At 47.5% G+C, this 18,382-nt stretch overlaps 1 protein-coding gene and 1 long non-coding RNA gene across 2 annotated transcripts in view; one reads left to right on the forward strand and one right to left on the reverse strand.

Annotated features, from left to right (window-relative positions):
* LOC144172325 (glyceraldehyde-3-phosphate dehydrogenase 2-like) overlaps nucleotides 1-18,382 on the reverse strand; it is a 47,988-nt gene that overhangs the window by 13,895 nt on the left and 15,711 nt on the right. The window lies entirely within an intron of this gene.
* LOC144172320 (uncharacterized) lies at nucleotides 6,145-17,567 on the forward strand. The gene is made up of 3 exons (XR_013322994.1): nucleotides 6,145-6,202; nucleotides 6,606-6,748; nucleotides 16,872-17,567. It is a non-coding gene; the product is annotated as an uncharacterized LOC144172320 (long non-coding RNA).

Genomic DNA, 18,382 nt, shown 5'->3' on the forward strand with positions numbered 1-18,382 from the left:
ATAAAAATAAGAATACAGCGCTATGACCACTCACAGCTGGATGAACTTCGCTTTGCTCTGATTAAGTTTGTGATGATACTGAGCTGGGTGTGTTCTAAGAAAACAGAGGGACAATAAAATACCACAACACTGCAAATGGCTTATCTGCCAATATTCTCGTCCTGTACCATCACTGGGTGCAATTAGGGCAGTTACAACTGCAGGAGGTGCATATAAGACAGGCTCACCACTTGCTGTAGCTATAAGGCCTGGGACGTGCAGTTATCAAACTTTACATGCCTTCAGCTTCCCGCTGATTTACGATTTAAAGGTTGCTCTTTTCACTATTTAGGCAATGTAAAATAGTATGCATGCAATATGTAATAGCATGTATGTAAGGCACTTGTATTTGGAAGCCCGCATCATACAGCTGCCTGCAAAAAATTTCTGCCCGTGCAAGCATCGCACTCAGCCATCAAGAGCGCAGACATCAAGGGCGATAGCAAGCTAAGTGCAATGGCTAATCTCGCCTTTACCATAAAACAAATTCTTCGTTAATGGGACTGACCTCTTCAGCTTTCATTAAAGGCTCTCTCTCTCTCTCTGTCACCGTGGAATTCATAGATGTACCGGAACACGGTGAGCTCGACCACGCCTCGTTTGCGCATTTACCTGTCACCGCAATAACAAGCCGAATGTGGTACGTCCAGCGTGGCACCCCAATGCACACAATCATTTCCACATCACTGAATTCGCTGCATCACAGCACGGCATATCCTCGCTTGGTGAACTCTTTTGCTGCATGTTGTTGCTGACGGCAACGTGACTTGTTTTCTTGTAGGATATGGGCGCGCACAACTAGTGGTGTCACACTTCGTCCTAGATTCTTCAGGGAAAAGATCGATGTTGTCGCCGTTTCACCTGCGAGGGCTCAAGGTGACGGCTTCATTCGTGAGCTGGCTCAAAGAAGCAGAACACGACGCCGAGGGAGACTTCGACGATACACTTCAACATATCACGCGGGTATCATCTACGTTGAAAGAAACCAACTCGGGCACAGAACAAATTCCCAGGGGCAAAATGACGCAATAACAACAATAAAAAAAAGCGGCGAAGCGACCGTAGCTCACACACAGTGCCTTTGGCAATCGCCTCCAAATGCTTTGGCTATGGTCCCTAGAAATACTTGCTAGTCTGCCGTCCGGCGGCCGCGAAGGGGGCTCCTCCGTGATGCATGCAGCGGCGGCGCTGCACGCAGTCGGAGCGCGGCCGGCCAGTGTCGGCGTGGGGAGCAGTGCAGCGGACGGCGCTTCGCTGTGCTGCATTCGTAGGTATGGGCGCTTTCAGCCGATTTTAAGGGCGCATTTTCGTCTTCTACAAAACAGATTAGCCAAATAAATTGGTTCCTACGAATACGAAGAGTTTGTTACCGAAGCATGAATTAATGCCAGTACGTTTTTTGCGAATTAAGAACGTTCGAGCCGCCAAACCATGGAATCGTGTCACTGCGCTCTATCCTCGATATCCTCTTCAAGGGAAAAGGTTTCGACACATTCTGGGGGGCATCGGAAACACTGTCGGCACGGAATCTTTTGCTAGCTGGGGCACATCACGCGGTATTTCGACTAAGTTACTTAACAAAGAAGCGTTTTTGTGTATGCCCCTACGTACACTGCCGTGGATATATAATTGATTGATTGTAGGTTTCAACGCGCCGACGCAACGCAGGCGATGAGGCGCGCGCCGCAGTGGAGGGCTCCGGATTAATTTTTACCACCTGGGGATCTTTAATATGCGCCGAAATCCCGTACACACGGGCGTTTTTGCTTTTCGCCTCCATCAGAAAAGCGGCCGCCACGGCCCGGAATCGAACCCGCGACCTCGTGGATATATAGCGCGTGAAAATATTTGTGTTGTGTGTGGGCGCTTCATAATTTTTTTTTTTTTTGAGGCGCTTTGGAACCATCCTCACTTCTCTTTGCTTGGGAGTCAAATACAGTATTCCCTCGTTATAACGAGATCGCTTTATTCGAAATATCGCTTTATTCGAAATTTCTTATGGCCCCAACCCAAACGCATGCTTTTTAGGCCGCATTACTCGAAGCGCTCGAAGAGCCTGACCCGCTTGTCGAGCGGAAGCGTCGCCCATTGCGCGCCAGCGGCGACCCATCGGCAAGTCAGGAGGTCAACATGGCCGGTCAACGCAAGCTGGTCTTTCCCCGGGCGATTTTCTGGAGTCAGTTCATGCTCGATTTGCGTCAACCGACTTTAGACAAACGGTCCAACTGCGTGGTACGGTCCTTAAATTTTGTTCCTAGAAATGACGTGGGCGCGACGGAGTGCGAACACCGACACTCGAACCGTAGAATTAGCAGTGTCGTTGACGAGGGAACGCCGAAAAGCGCTTGTTTTGCAAACTTCACGGCTGCACACCTCGAGGAAAATTTGCCCAGTGATCATGCTAAGCCTCTAGAGCGAAAACCGTCAGTTTTCATGATTACGCTGTGTGTCCAGAGTGAGCGGGTAATCGTTTTTTCCAGCGCGAAATTCGCGTATCATTCCGTGACGCCCGCACGCCTCCCTGTAAATTGGCCACAGCCACTGACACTTTTATGGGCGACGACCACGGCCTCATGTATTGCTGGTCAAATCGGAGATGGGGTTGCTCGTGCCCGACAAAAACTTGAAACAGCCAAAACTCACTTCGCTTTTTGCACCCGAATAAATAGTAGTTCTTCTCTGAATACATTGTGTTTTGGTTCCTTGCAGTTGTGGTGCAATTAAAGCTCAATTGCTTAAGCTCTTCTCGAGCGGTTGCTTATATCGAAATACCGCTTATAACAAATTTTTCCGCCGTCCTGCTGACTACGTTATAACGAGGGATTACTTATATGCTTTGAAGCTTGAACGGAATCTGACCAATTTGCATCGTTCATTAACTAGGCCCCATCGCACGTCGAACGCTGCCTCCTCAGTTGGGAATATCTGTTAAATGTAAATGCGGAATAAAAGTAATAGGAATGTACGCACGCATATGATGTTTTTGGCACTTTCAATCAACAGACAGAAACTGTGGTACTAGCTTCTATTTTGCGCGCCTGTAATTTTTGTGAATTCCACGATTTGGAAAATTCGCTACCTTGAAGACTGCGGGAAACTTTTTCATAGAATCAGGCTGCCAAACAGTAACTGCGCTTGCATTCTTCATTACACAGGGCTTTCTTTTTCTTTTTTTATCGCCCGCATACTCGGAGTGAATCACGAGACGCACGCAGGGAAAGCAACAAGGGAGAACATCTGTGTTATGGCCAATCATTTTACTTGCGGCTGTTTGAAATTAAAAACATAAGCTCTTAAGGCTTATTTATTTCAATGACCATATGCCTTGGGGAAGTAGGAGGGCTCGGCCAGAAGTATTTAGGAATGGGTTTTTTGGTAAAGCATTTCCCTGCAGCTTTTTTTTTTCTTTTTTCTCGAGTCAGCCAGGACGGGTACATGCAGACCTCCTTCAATACATGACGTTCGGGGATAACCACGTAGTTTTCACAATTAGCACAAACACTGCATGTGGCGCCGCCGGGCTCTCCTGGAACGGATCTCACTGTCTCAACAATGCGCGAAATAATGGTTTCAGCGGTTGTAGCGAAACGGCTAATCTCGTTGCTGCGGTTTCATCCTTCTGTCTCACTCGCGAAGGTAAGCGTCCGCAAATAGCCTAGGCTCCGTAGCCCGATTCGCGAAAAATTTGGGCCGCCGAAATTAAAAGGTCCTATAGTAGTTCTATCGCAGCTTCAATTGTGAGCTGATGTACCCCGAGCCGCTGAATTTCACCGCTCTAACTGGCTGTCAAACCCCCATGCGCGCCCGCTCTCCGCGGCTGTAGCGCGCGGCACTGGACGGCCGGCGGCCGCTCTCGCTCCCGCCGCTCGGGCGCTCCGATTGCTGGCAGCGCCCTCTGCGCAGCGCTGTGCGTGCATCAGCGGCGCGGACACGCCTCCCCATAGAGAAGGCGCGCGGACGGCAGACTAGCAAGATTTCTAGGGACCCTACTTTGGCTGAAGCCTTGGGTGAAACTTCTGACCGCGGTGCATGGCTTCTTGATGCTATGCGCATGCCTTTGTGATAAAAGTAAAAACAAAAAAAAAAAAAAAGCCCACTGCCCAGGAAGTGACGAAAACGCCTTTGCCACGTGACTTTTAACTGTGACGTCACGACCTCGATCTGTTGTTGGCCGGCATGGAGGAAAGAAAAGCTTAGGAGAGGCCCTGACGTCACACCCAGCGCAGCCGGAAACGCCATTTCTGTAAGTCGAATGGCGGACCATTGGCCCTCCATGCCATTGGCGGACTCTTTTTGCCTCTCTCTCTCTCGGTGCACCTTCTCCGCCTCCTCCGTCCTGTATCGCCTCTCTTGTCGTCTGCATCTGCCAGCGCCGAGCCGGCGGAAATCAGCTGATAGGCAGGTAGAAGGCCGTTTTGCAGCGTGTGACCGTGAACCTAAACGCGCGGTTACACTGTTACACGTCTTCAGTGTGGCCGCAGCAGGTTTGCGAAGCGGCTCGCTCTAACAATGCCGCAATGCTCGGTGCCAGGCTGCAAGTCGCGATCGGTACCCAAGGAATTGGGCGTCACTTTCCACCGGTTAGTGCATCATTCCGCTGACAAGTATTGCTGTACATTGGTGTGCATTCATCCTTTGTTTGCAATCGCCGCCGTTTATAGGTGCCCAAGCGATGGAGAACGCCGCAAACAGTGGGCGAACGCCATGCGGCTACCGGACTGGAAAGTGCCCAAGTTTGCGTTGCAGTTTCACTGGCAATCCCAGAGATGACTAGTCAATTAAACGGCCGTTCTATATATATAGGTAAGCAGTACTTCATGCAGATTTCACGCTAAAAAATTGTGGAATGTTTTTACCGTTGTTCGCGTGCCTTCGATAGAATTTTTTGCGAAGGAGGAGGAGGAGGAGCAGGAGGAGGAGGCAAAACATTTTATTGAGTAAAAAAAAAATGAGAGGGTGGGTGGCGTCAATAAACTTTTTTTCGCCAAGTTTCAACTTGTCTCTGTGACAATAAATTCAAGGTGATATCAGTTGAAAACGTTCATACACTAACCTCGCAGTATGAAGCGTTGAAAATCGAAATCCAGAGCGAGACCACAAAAAGATCCAGATTCCAGATCCAGCACTCTTCCAGTCAACAGACGGACACCTACTAAGGTAATAGGACGATGGAATTATATCAACTGGGAATCTACCTTGTAACAGTTGCAAAAGCACTGCCGCGCATTGCCGGCCTAGCAAACTATATATTGCGGCGGCGATAACCAAAAAATTGAGTTGCGAATCGTTCGGTTGCAAGTCGCCTACGTACTGCACACGTGTATCACTTCCCGAAAATCTACCAGACGGGTGTCCGCGCGTACGACGGGACGGCGCGTTCACGATATCTGCACTTCAATAGGCGCGTCGTGATCGCGACCGGAGCAATAGCTTGACGCGGTACAAGGTGCACTTGCAAGTAGAAATTAAATGACATATTCCCATCGGCGCAGCTGTCGCAACTCGCAGCATCCTTTTCGAGTTCCGCAAGACCACAGCGCAGCAAAGCGAAGCAGCAATCTTCGCAATCGGACGACAAGGCAGGCGCTGCCTTTCCTCCATGACTGGCGAACGGCGGGCGGGCTGTTGCTAGGACGCCGTTGCTAACGCTACTTACAATGGCCGCCGAAAACACGTGACTTCCTCCACACTTTTGCCAATGCGCGGGGATAGCTGGGGGCCTCTCCTAAGCTTTTTTTTCCTCCATGTTGGCCGGACAGGCATCCGACTAAAACCCGCCCGCGACCACCGCCAAATCGGCCTAAACGCACCAAACTATGCTGGCAACGCTGTCGTTTTTGCCTCAAAACGTCTCCAACTTTGGTCTGAAAAATCGAGGGCCTTTGGCCGTGCTGACAACATTGTTTTGCGCATTTCTTGCTTGTCTGTCCGTGCGGGCCGTGCTTCTCCCTGCTTCTCCGGCACCGTTTCGACTGAACCACTGAACGGCCGGACGGCCTGTGTGCCTTCGTGGTTTGGAATCGCAGCTTTTACTCCAACTGAAGTTCCTAGGGTCCTACCGAAACTAACGTCAGTCTGCGCCTCAGCTTCGACCGCGCAAAAGACTTCGCTAGCTCGCTTTCGTGGCCGTCAACGTCGGTGGTAGCAACAAGCTCGTGAGGAGGTAAGTGTTTAGACTTGTCACATCGTCCTTTTCATACGGAGAAGAAAACACACAAGGTGATGTTGCCTTTAGTGTTCGTGGTAGAAGTGTAGGCTAATTTCAAAGTGGATAAGCTACGTGCCATTTCTTGCGAAAGCACACCCGAAACACACGCTAGTGTCGTAATGTTTTTCTTTTTTAACTTACAGGCTCATATGCGTAACTGTTGGCTAGAATCTGATATGGTGTCACTATGCTTACCACTAGTGACAGTTATTACATGGAGGCTTACTACGTTAACAGCTGTAGTAAGCAGAACTGGGGTTTTAGATTGCACGCACAAATGTAAAGCAAGCAATGTTTCGGAGGTATTTATTTCGTATCATGTGTCATCGAGACGCCGCTCACTGCGCTTTCGTTACAGGGGCTGATAAATTTCCACCACAGTCCCAGCATGTGTACGAGTGGCTGATCGGTGACCTGCTCCGTTTCTAAGAGCCAGACCTACCTCAAGAGACTGCTTGTCCATGCCTTGGCATACAGGGTGCCACTGTTCTCGTTGCGGATGTAAGTGTTTCGCCGAATCTGCGCTCCCGATCCTGTTTTTCGTAGACAGTGCAGTGCAAGTATATTTCTGTTGAGGAGCCACATATATATGTGGCGCGCGTGCGTGCGTGCGTGCGTGTGTGTGTGTGTGTGTGTGTGTCGATACAATTTGCACCTGTCCTCACAATTTCTGTTATAATTTTTTGTTTAAAAACAGAATGGAGAATTTTCAGCGTTTGTATGCAGGAGTTGGAAGATGGAATTTATTTCACGGAATGCATGTCATGACTCTGTTGGAGGGAAAGTGCAATAGAGATACTTGATGCTTTCAATGAACAAATACTGTGTAGCATGTGGTGGGCCCACTTAACACACTCACGTTTGATTCCCGACAGTTGGTGTTGAGTGTGCGTAATGCAGCTGCTTCTCTTTTTCAATTGCTATAATCGCACTACAAAGGTTGCTGAGCATGGTCGTTTTATAGGTTATTGAATTGCTAAAGATTGCAATTTACTAACGTAATTGCACTTCAGCAGAAATTTTCTCAATCAATACAAGTGTGGTTTCGAAATTCCAGGAGTCTTCATCATCATCATCATCATTTAATGTACCCTTAAAGGCCCCTTGCGGGGTATTACATAGGTAATCAAAGAATAGGTAGCAATCGCTACTTTTCGCTAACACGGGGCACTTCTTGGCCGGTCTCACATCACTAGACGAGAATTTGTCTTGCATTGCTCATGCTATAGTCATCGTCCTGAGCCCATTTGTGTACACTGTAGAACAAGAACTAAGGCCTGCCTGCTGCATTTCCGATTGCTGCTATCTTGCTTTGTCTATATCCATTTGTTGCCCCTGGGTTTTCTTCTCTCACACCCCTCCACTGAGTGGTGTCTTCTTCAGGTCTCTCGTTCCTTGGTGGCATTGTCATAGGTGTGAGCAAGCTCTCATGCGACGAAAGGTGCTTTCGAACGAGTAGGTCATGCCAAATTCTTTGATGAAAAATTAATCCTGAAAGCAATGTTTGACTTCGATCTTTACGTACAGGTGCCGTCATAAGTGGAGCACGAGAGCTGCGGCCGAATTGTATCGGAGCACCGTGTAGCTGCACCGGCGGTAGATGAAAGCACGAGAACACGCATGTGCGCCTGCCGACGGCGATAGCCCATCTGTACTTCTCAAGCCACTTTTTTTAACCTGGCTTCAAGCATTGTTCGCAGCATACTGGTCTCAGCGATGGCGCTGATAGCGTACACACGTAAAAATATTTGAACGAAAAACTCACTACAAATTCCCGTGACAGCGCGCCGCTTTTCCGGCAGCTGGAAGTGCGCCAGAGACGCTGCCAGAATCGTCTGCTATCAGCGCCGTGGCCGAGAGCGGCACTATGCTGCGAGCAATGCTCGAAGCCAAATTTAAAAAGGGGTTTGAGAGGTATAGATGGGCCATCGCCGTCGGCAGGCACGCATGCGTGTTTTCGTCCTTTCATTTACCGCCAGTGCAGCTACACGGTGCTCCGATACAGTTCGGCCACAGCTCCTGTGCTCCAATTACTTATGACGGCACCTGTACACAGTCACAGACTGATTTTTTAGATTGTCCAATCATTCAGACACGTCAGTGGCGCTGCCGTCCACCCTATTGTGCCAGTGTATAACGACGTCTGAAACTTAATATGCTGAAGCCATTCACCATCTGATTTTTCTGACTTTTTGTTTGCCGTGACGAGAGGTTAAAATGGCAATAACCGCAGGATCCCTATTGCTGTTCGCTTTATCCTACAGCCTTCAACTAGAATTTTCATGTACCACCCTCTGCTAACCTCTTTTTTTTTTACTTCATATTTTGGCCATGCAGCATATGAAGAAAAGATAAGACGGTAGAAGAGAGAGAAGGGGTACACAATCACAGGTAGTCAGGAAATTGATGTCCACAGCGGAGAAACTTGTGATGCTTCCATGTGAAGGAGGAGAAAGAGCAGGCTCAGAAGAAGTTGTCCAGTGCCAACCTCCTCTGAGCCTGCTCTTTCTCTTCCTTCACATGGAAACATCACAAGTTACTTCGTTGTGGGCATTTACTGTGCGTTAGATATCTGCTTTTGGCATTTCTTTTTTTGCTCCGACCCTGGTTTCTACACACGATTATTACCAGTGAGATTTCGTTCTCTGTGTACATTCGTTTTTTCAACTGCTCTCACATTCCCTAGAAAGTTGGAACAATTGGTCAACTTGTTCATTCATTTAATCTTGCATAATATATTAACAAGAGATATGCAAACAGGAAATTTCTAACTGTGCATAAAATACAAATAGCAAAAACTGACTGGATTGAATGAATCAAATATATTCGAATACAGATATCTTTTTCATTTTTTATAGAGTTTTTAAAACAAGGTGACAAAAAAGATAACTTAGGCAGTCGTCAGGACCTGAGGCATTAGAATATTTATGTATCGCTAGGAAAATGGTACAAAAAATGGCAAGTAAATGGCAACCACATGCAGCGACGGCAAAACGTAACTCAATGGGTACAGCAAACTGGTAGTGAGGATGACGGTGACAAGCGAAAATGTTTATAACCAGGTTGCTAAGGGAGTCGACAGCAGAAGACGACGGGCTGACGCTGCCGCTTGCTTTTTGCTGTACAGAAGCAGCCCACAAGTGAGCAGCAGCGACGAACGACGACGACGGAGCGCATTGGCGGCAGTTTGATCATTTTTTTCACTTGTTGCTGTCACTCGTGCTATCTGTTTGGTGTACCCATTGAGTTACAGTTTTCACGTCGCTTTTCGCTGTCGCTGCGTGTGGTTGCCCCTTAAAAGATTAAGACAGTATGGCAAGGCAGCGGAATGAAATTTGGCACACCCTGCCGTGGAAAATGCGGTTTCCTCAACATGTTGTGACCAGAGAAATTATACAGTTGGCTACCATTAGTACAAAGTCCGCAACAAAAAAAACAGAAGGCACAATAGCGCATTGCCATTGGTCCGCAACAATCTTCTCTTCTTGGTTTTGTTTTGTTGCCTATTCGAATGTGACACAGCTTGCCGTGATAGTTCAGACTTGTGGTGAAAATCGCAAACTTTTGCACGGAGATGTGCGCAACAAAGAAGGTTGAGGGCCTCAAAAGAGAGATGCTTACACTGGCACAAGTCTCAAGTGACCGGCTGCTTTATCAGCTATGCGCTGCCTCGGTTGTGATGGTGCCAACATTGCAGGACACGGCGGTGTTTTGACGCTTTAAAATTTCCAATTTTATCAAGATGTGATGTTCACCTTGATGCTTTTTATTCGAAATAACTTTCAATTAATCGAAAAATTGGGTTTCAGCTTTAAATTACCAAGCAATTTCTTCTACTGAATTGAATGTAACATTGGTGGGACCAGAGAATTGCTTCCAATTACCCGAAAATTCCAATTAGGTGATGATCAAGAGTCGACTGCATTTGAATGGCTTGCTCCAGGCATTGAAAAGAGGTTAGGTACGTTAGTGGTTGGTATGACCTTTACTTTAATGCAAGCATTTCCAGCAAGTAATAAACCTTGATTTCTCACTCATACCACCATATTGATGGGAAACTTCTTTCCAGTTTATAAATTTTGCCCAGGTAGCGTTGCACCTCAGCCAACATTGGCTGCCAGAGTTCCACTCTTGTGCAAGGCTTTTGTGGTAGGCTTTCTTGCATGGCTTCGGCGTCGTGCCAAAAAAGCTAACACTAAAGAAAATGCCATGCAGTGAAGCTTGGAAGTTTGCATGTCATGTGGCAGAGCCAACATTTATTTCTGTATTAATGAGCTGCAAACCTTATCTGCTCCATGAGGATAAATATTTAGTGTTATAAGCAGTGAAGAGCCACTATATTCCCTGGGTACACATGGAGCATGGCTTACAAGGAGAAATAACATACAAAACGAAAGCAAGTCCTTGGTGGCTCCACAGCACTGCAGGGCTCCATAGCCTCCCAGCTGAAGCCATCAGATTGCGTGGTTTTCATCGGAGCTGTCTGGGGACCTCATGACTCGTGCCTGGACAGTGCACCAGGCGAACCTATCAGTTTACGTGATGTTTGTCGAAGGTATTGGAGTTACTAGCACCGTGTCTCGGTATGGAATGTGGTTCGACATAGGGTGTACTGCTAGATTCTGCGCCAGCTAATACAACATATAAATAGACATCTCATTTTTAAAATGTTTATACCCATGGTGGACTTACTTCTTTCACCCATTTTTTAACTGTAAAACTGATGCTGCACTTAATTATTCTACTACTTTTTAATGGCCGCGCTCTCCTCGTTTTCGGTTTCAAAATTGCCAGTTTTTGCTGACCGCTTGCGGCGTCCACACGCGTATTTCAGCCGTTGTATATTGCATCTTGCTTTCTTTTTCAGCAGACTATACGGAAATGGTGTTTTCAAGAGGTCGAAATTTTGAATGCAGTTGGCTTTAAGTGCCCGCTTGACCCCTGTGGTTTCGTGTGGCCATCGACTTTGTTGTAACCGAACGAAGAAGAGGGCACTGGAGATAAATGAAATAGAGCAAGCAGGAAGGCGGAGGAGGAAAGTAAAATAAAAGTGTGAAAGGGAGGGCAGTACGCAGAGGCCACGCGAGACATGCTCAGTGGCACCGAGGCGCTGTGAGAAAATGCCAGAGTAGCGTCCACCGTCGTGTGTTCACTGATGACACGATCACTTCCTGAGACACAGCAGCTACACGCTGTCACCGAGAAGACTGCAGTTTGCACTGCGCTCAAATTTTGCATTAGGGAGTATCGTATTCTTGAGCCGTCTTTTTTTCTTTGATGATTATTCCTAGCGCAGTGTTCAGAAAAGTTTGCAGTATCCTAGTTTTGTATCATGTTTACTTTTAGCACACCCAATGCAGATATGCTGCTACCAATAATCTCAAAATCACACACCGTAAACAGCTCACTGCAATTGAAGAACAAAACACACTTGGTCTGCCGACAGTATTCAGCACATTTATTTTGCATTCCGAGTTTTCGAATGATACTTCAGCTTTATGTGCACAGAGGGCAAAAGTATCATCAGGCTGGACTCCAATGTGCCAGTGTATTTTTCCAACAATGCTCCAACCATACACAAGAAATCGCTGTTTCTGAACCAAAAGAAAAAAAAAACAAGGTATTCTTGGTTGCCCGCCGTTTTTTTTTTTTGTCAGATTCATAGCTTGTTCTATTTCACCCGTTTGGAGAATGCAGAAATTTGTGGAAGCTTACCTCAGGTGTCACATACACCTGATGGAACATAGCTTGCACCACATGAAAAAGACAGTGAAAACGTGTCTGTTACCAATAGGTGTCTTCGATTTTACTGCACTCGCTGCACTCATTCAGGTAGTGCAGCACTCGTCTCTTCGATTTTCGAGTGCAGCGCGCGGCGCCTGCACTTTTCTCTTCGATTTACCGACGGTGCAGAGAGTGCAGGATGAGTTCACGCTTTCCCTGCACCTCCCAGGGAGGAGGTGCAGAAGCAGACGACAAAAGTGCAGGACCGGTTCTGCAGTGGCGGCGCCTGCGCTGAACTGGCTGAACTCATCCTGAACTCGTGCAGAAAGTGCAGGCCAAATCGAAGAGACCTAATGGCTGGTCCCACAGAAAGGAACGTATAAATGCGGGGCTTTCTTGAAAGAAAACTAGCAGCAAGCCACACAGTCAGCAGCAGCGGCATGACGGAAAAAAAGCGCGCTTACCAACCGAAAGACAGCGTACCTGAATAACAATATGTTGTCACCAATAGTTAACAAGAGATTAGGTCGAACACTGTAGACAAATCTGCTTGTATGCATTTAAAATTTGCCGCCAATCTACCATGCTGAAGCAACTGCTACAAGCACATTCTACAATTGCTACAAGTGCACCATGATTTGCTACAGCGGATTTCGCGTTTGTGTGGAGTAATATCATGCTATTTTGGCTTTCTCTATTACCATTTAATATTTTTTGAAGCTTAACGAGTACTCAGATCGCAATAATTGTAAGTGGCCGCTAAATTTAGCGAAATGTCGATGCTGGTCTGGTAACATTGATGTAAACAAACATTCAAGATGGCGGCGCCCATGTATGCTTACGGCAATTGCGTTATTGAACTCAAATACCGCTTATTAATTAGTTACGGTCTATATTACGCTGTTTTTGAGCTTAAGTGACGCACCCGAAGCCGGAAAAGCTTCGGAGCCTAGCGGTTCTGTACAGTTAACCTGTGTAAAGTACTAATATTAGCCAGTGGAAGAGGCCGAACTGCTTACCGGCATTGTCGCACGTCCCGTGGCTGTAACTTGGTTGCTTCATTGGGGCTCTTCGATTTACAGTCTCAGACTCACCGTGCGTAGTCCGCGGGTATTCCGAGGATTCCCCGAAGTCATAGGGATACATGGGAAAATCTAATGCCGGCTGCTTCTCGGGGAGTCCGCGGCGAGTCCGAGACTGGAAATCAAAGAGCCCTACTGTTTGCGGTTGCGCCGTTGTTTTTATAGTACTCCTTGGATGTTCATGCATGATTTGCAGCCAGTGTAACTTGCTTTGTGGCATCGATTTCGTTAAAAACTACGTAGAATGACCGTTACGATGTGCCGATTTTCGGATCAAGAACTTGCAGTGACGATGCGATGACGATTGGATGTCTTGCGAGTAACGATTGTGCGAATCAGTCAGTGATCGAATAATTCTCTAAACATTTAAATTTGATTAAATCTGATTTTTATGGGGTTAAAATTTACGAGTAAATTTGTGTTAACGTATGATCCTATTGGACCGCGGTAAGGCGAGGGCGACACTCGCAAAAATTGCTCACTGCATCGGTGGCGCAGCTGGTTGTGGTGCGGACGTTCAATGGGCGTGTGTAGCGAAAATGAGAAGTTCATTAAACACTGAAAGCGTGCGTAATAGCCGAACATAATAGACAGGACGAGATTGCAATAGACGTTTGCATGTTTTGGAACATGCAGTGAGCACCTTGCTTACACATTGGTTGACTTCCACGACCAAACGAATATGGTGCTTTTTGCTTAAGCTATCACGTATTACTTCACATGGAGTAACCTGGAATGCTATACTCATACTCTGCAGGGTTTCGTTACGTTCCAATGTCCATGCAATTCATCCAGTACCAGCACCCCACTGTCGCTCAGCTGAATGCTGGGAGTGCCACATTTTATCAGAAAATGTGATGTGTACCTGACTATATCAAAATTTTCCTGTATCCACAGTACAAACGTCAGGAGTTCCTCCAACACAATTTAATCTGGCTAGTCTTACCTTCGGGTGTGTTGTAGTTGCCAAGGCCAAAATGCATTGGCTAGGAAGCTATACACAAGTTTATGTATCTTGCCTATGCCACTAGTGCATATGTATACAACATAAGCTGGCACACATATATACATGCACCAGCATATATGCTTACAGAATGCAATGCATGCCGGATGAGAAAAATTTGTTTACCTAATGTGAATCGATGTGGTAGCGCTCGAACAGTCACTAAGCACTGCTTAGGGCATGTGTAGCATGCTAAGCACTGCTTAGTGACTGTTACTTATCTTGTATTGTGCAACTAGTTGAGCCACTATTCTGGGTTCAACACTGCATGATTACCTTGGCATTGTTTACTCTGCGAAGTTCTAAAAGCGTGATAATGAGCACTAATATCAGCTGAATTACATGGCCTCTCTCCCTGAAACTATTGGAAGGTGATAAAGGCGATACGCTGCTCTACCACCAGACGATAAGGCCATGTAAGCTGGATCCTGACTATATTTACCCTAGCCTCCTCCTCTTACTGCCGTCTCTGTGCAGTTACTGCACTCTCCGTTGGTTCTTGCAGCAACTGCTGTACCTAGCATACCCGATGCCCCTGGGCATTGCCTAGAAAAGCTCGTTTGCTCACTTAACATTCTTTCGCTCTGTGAACTTTTGTTATGCCCTGGATGCTGTCTAACAGAAGGGAAAATGTTTGGGCGTGTTGGTTCATACTCTCACGAGAAACATAGCGCAGTAAAAACAATAAGTCGAGGACGGGACAAGTGCAAGGTTTCAACTAATGCTTTATTGCAGGGTCAGCACATATAAAGACATCTGGCTCATAAGAGGAGAAAAGAAAAAATAAATAAACAACAAAAGATGAGACGAAACCCGCCACATGCCGCCTACACCATGAAATCAAGCTCTGGCTTTGATAAAGCCATAGACAGTACGGACACACTGATCACCAGAACATGCTATCTCACTTGCTTCCACAAGTTTCTCGTCAGCCCAGAGCAGTGGTAATGCAAAACAATTGTCTGGTCGTACATGGGATAACAAAGGTTTCCCGATACACACATTTTACAATGGGCAGCGAGGTGGCTGTTAGTGGGATCAATGTCTTGTTCACAGCCCCGAACAGGCTTTTGGGCTTGTGCAGGTTAACCTGCCTAACGCGTGTGCAAAAACCGGTCTGCTCTAAGCTGGTACGCTGTGGGCATCATGCTGTCTACAAAATTTCACTCTCATGTGGCAGCGACTATACTGGCCAAACAAGCAGATATTTGAATGTTCATTTAAGAGTACAAGAATAAAGTAAGCAGCGTTGCCACTGACGGCCAGCGGGCTGCCCATTGTAAAAAGTGCGTATCGGGATACCTGTGTTATCCTGCACGACGAGATGATTGCTTGGCATTGCCACCAGTCTGGACTGACGAAAGAACTTGCGGAAGCAACTGAGATGGCATGTTCCGGTGATCAACACATCAATACACCATCTATGGCTTTACGAAAGCTAGAGATTTATTTCTTGGCGTAGGCGGCGCGTGGTGGTTTTTGTCTCATCTTTCGTTGTTCGTTTTGATGTTTTCCTTTCTTTCTCTCCTATTATGAGCCAGATTTTTTTATAAGTGCAGGTCCTGCAATAAAGCATTTGTCGAAAGTTAGCTCTTGCCCTGGCCTCACCTTGTCCTTTTTTTCTACTGCACTGTGTTTTCTGTGTGGTCTAACATTGTTACTCTTTTTTTCTGTCTTGCACGTCACTATTTTGTTCCATGCCCATTGACTCCACACTTTGACAAAATGACAGATTGCGATTCGATAAGGTAGGGCACCTACCAAGCTTGGGCTAAAATTTATCCGTACTACTTGCATCACTACACACCGTCAAAGCCGCCACTGACTCGGGGCAGGAGCCGCACACTGCTAAGGAGAGGGTGGGGAACAATGGGCGGGATCGCAACTTTGCTTACAAGAAGATGTGGACTTCACTAATGTAAGAAAGTCATGAAGTAGTGCAGCTTCTTATGTTCAACAGTTACGAACTAGTAGAATGCCACTGTTTCTGTTCCACATCATCATTCCTTCCCTCCGTCTTGTCATCCTTGTCATGCTGGCCATGCCATCCAGCAAGATGAAGCGAACACACCTCCCTTCCAAAGGGGCAATTTTATGTCACCCATGCCTCATTGACATGAAGCCTCCATTAAAGGGACCCCGAAATGCTTTGTGAAGGTGGCAATCAAATGCATTCAGGTGGTAGAACACATAACGGGGGATGTTTGAGCCAAGTGTGAGCCCCATACGTTGTACAGATAATTTGTAAACAATTTTTGAAGATCGCCTTTCTCAGCCGATGAGCGCGACGCCGCAGCAAGCCGACCGCGGCTGACGCAACGGCGAAGGCGCCCCCTGATTCGCCCAATCGCCGGCAAGGTCGGCCGCCGGCGGCGTCACTACCATTGGCTTCCGGCTGCTCTTCCTCCTTCCTGCGCGATCCCGAGGCAAAGGCGGCAAAGGCGGGTCCGCAGTGATTGACGCGAGCCTAGGCGCAGGAATGTAGCTAGCTGCTTTGAAGGAGGCAGAGAGGGAGGAGGAGTCGATCGGCAAGTGGGGAGAGGTGCATTTAATTGCTTCTGGCGCAGCTAATACTGAATGTAGATCAATAATTCCAACGGCATTGCATCGCTATATTGGTGCTACGTGACAATACAGGCCTTTTGTAACTTTTACAGAAGGCTTTTCTGGGTCCCTTTAAGGAGTGCATGTGTGTTTGCTTATGCATACGTGAAATCGCAGTGTGCCCTGCAATCCTTTAAAAGGAGAAATTGATTTTTTCCCCCTGCAATCCCTTGTCTAACTCTCACTGCACATTTTTTTTTTCTTTTGCCAGCAGGGAGCCACAAGCCAGGTAGCAACAAACTTGGTGCAGATTGGTACCACTGGTGTTGTGTCCCTGGAGCGAGCCAAGAACTTCTGTTCGTGGTCAGCGGGGTAGAGTGTCTCATCTGTTTGAGCGGTGGACTGGAGCCATGGCACTTGCAGAGCAACAAGAAAGCGATTGTTGTGGAGCAATTCAGGGACATTTTGTTGCTCACGCCCTGCCAAAGGGCACAAAGAAAAGTTTTACGAAGAGTTACTGACATTGCTAAACTTTTTTTTTAGCGTGTACATATGACAGTACTTAGTGGTGCCTTGCATCATTCAGCACTGAATTTTATCATTTTAGCTCTGAAAGAATTTCTAGCTCTGTTATAAGGAATTTCAAGTTTACAGTGCTGTCAGCATGTATATTTAATGAAGCTTGCTTTCTTTTCTGTACAGCAGTTAAAATTTGTAGGTTAATGCACGGAAGCCATACTTGAGCTGTAATGCATACCGTAGTTGCAGACTATCAGCTAATTAAACCAGTTGGTGCATTAATGTTGTCTAAGACTTTGCGCACGAAGGCAATTTTGTTTGCCTTCATAAGAAAAACGGCTGCTCTAGAAATGCACACCTCGTGCAACTGTTTTAATGACAGCGGCGGAGTGAGGAATGAGTTTTAAAAAAAATTGAGAGGGGGTTTATGATAAACAGTTTTGCTCCGACCGACGGACAGTTACACAAGAGTAGGACTTGGAAGCTGCTGCGCCACCTCCTCGACGAGAGTAAGACCAAAGGGGAGCAGCAGCACGTCCTGGCGCGCACCCTCCTCAAGGCTCGCAGGGAGCTAGGGGACGACGAGGTGCGGCGCAGACTGGACGCTAAGTACCTGCCGGCCACACCGCCGACTCCGCTACCGGACTACGAGGGCGAGCCCAACGAGGCGCTCGACGCCGACATCGAAGAGTGGGAGGTGCGTGCGGTCCTGCAAAAGCTCAACGGCAAGTCGGCGGCCGGCCCGGACGGCGTGTCCAACAAGGAACTACGAAACCTAAGCGACGAGGCCATCACCGCGCTCACGACGTTCTACAACGCGTGCTGGCGGAGCGGCACCCTACCCCCCAAGTGGAAGGAGGCTCGCACGGTGCTAATACCCAAGCCGGGCAAGCCGCCAGACATCGAGAACCTGCGTCCCATCTCGCTCACGTCGTGCGTGGGCAAGGTGCTGGAGCATGTACTACTTAACCGATGGCAAAGGTATCTCGAGGACGGCGAGCACTATCCCAACACGATGCTCGGCTTCCGTGCGGGCCTCAGCACGCAAGACGCCATGCTGCTTCTGAAGCACGATATTATTGATAATAAGAGATCCGTAGACAACGCCGCCGTCCTGGGCCTGGACCTAAAAGGTGCCTTCGACAACGTTCGCCACGACGCCATACTACGGCAGGTGTCCCGCCTCAACATGGGAAGGAGGACGTTTGCCTACATCAGAGACTTCCTCACGGCACGCACAACGACCATCGTGGCCGGAGACTT

Source organism: Haemaphysalis longicornis, unplaced genomic scaffold (assembly GCF_048455015.1).
Source record: "Haemaphysalis longicornis isolate Haplotype H1 unplaced genomic scaffold, Haemaphysalis longicornis Haplotype H1 scaffold_20, whole genome shotgun sequence".
Taxonomy (NCBI): Eukaryota; Metazoa; Arthropoda; class Arachnida; order Ixodida; family Ixodidae; genus Haemaphysalis; species Haemaphysalis longicornis.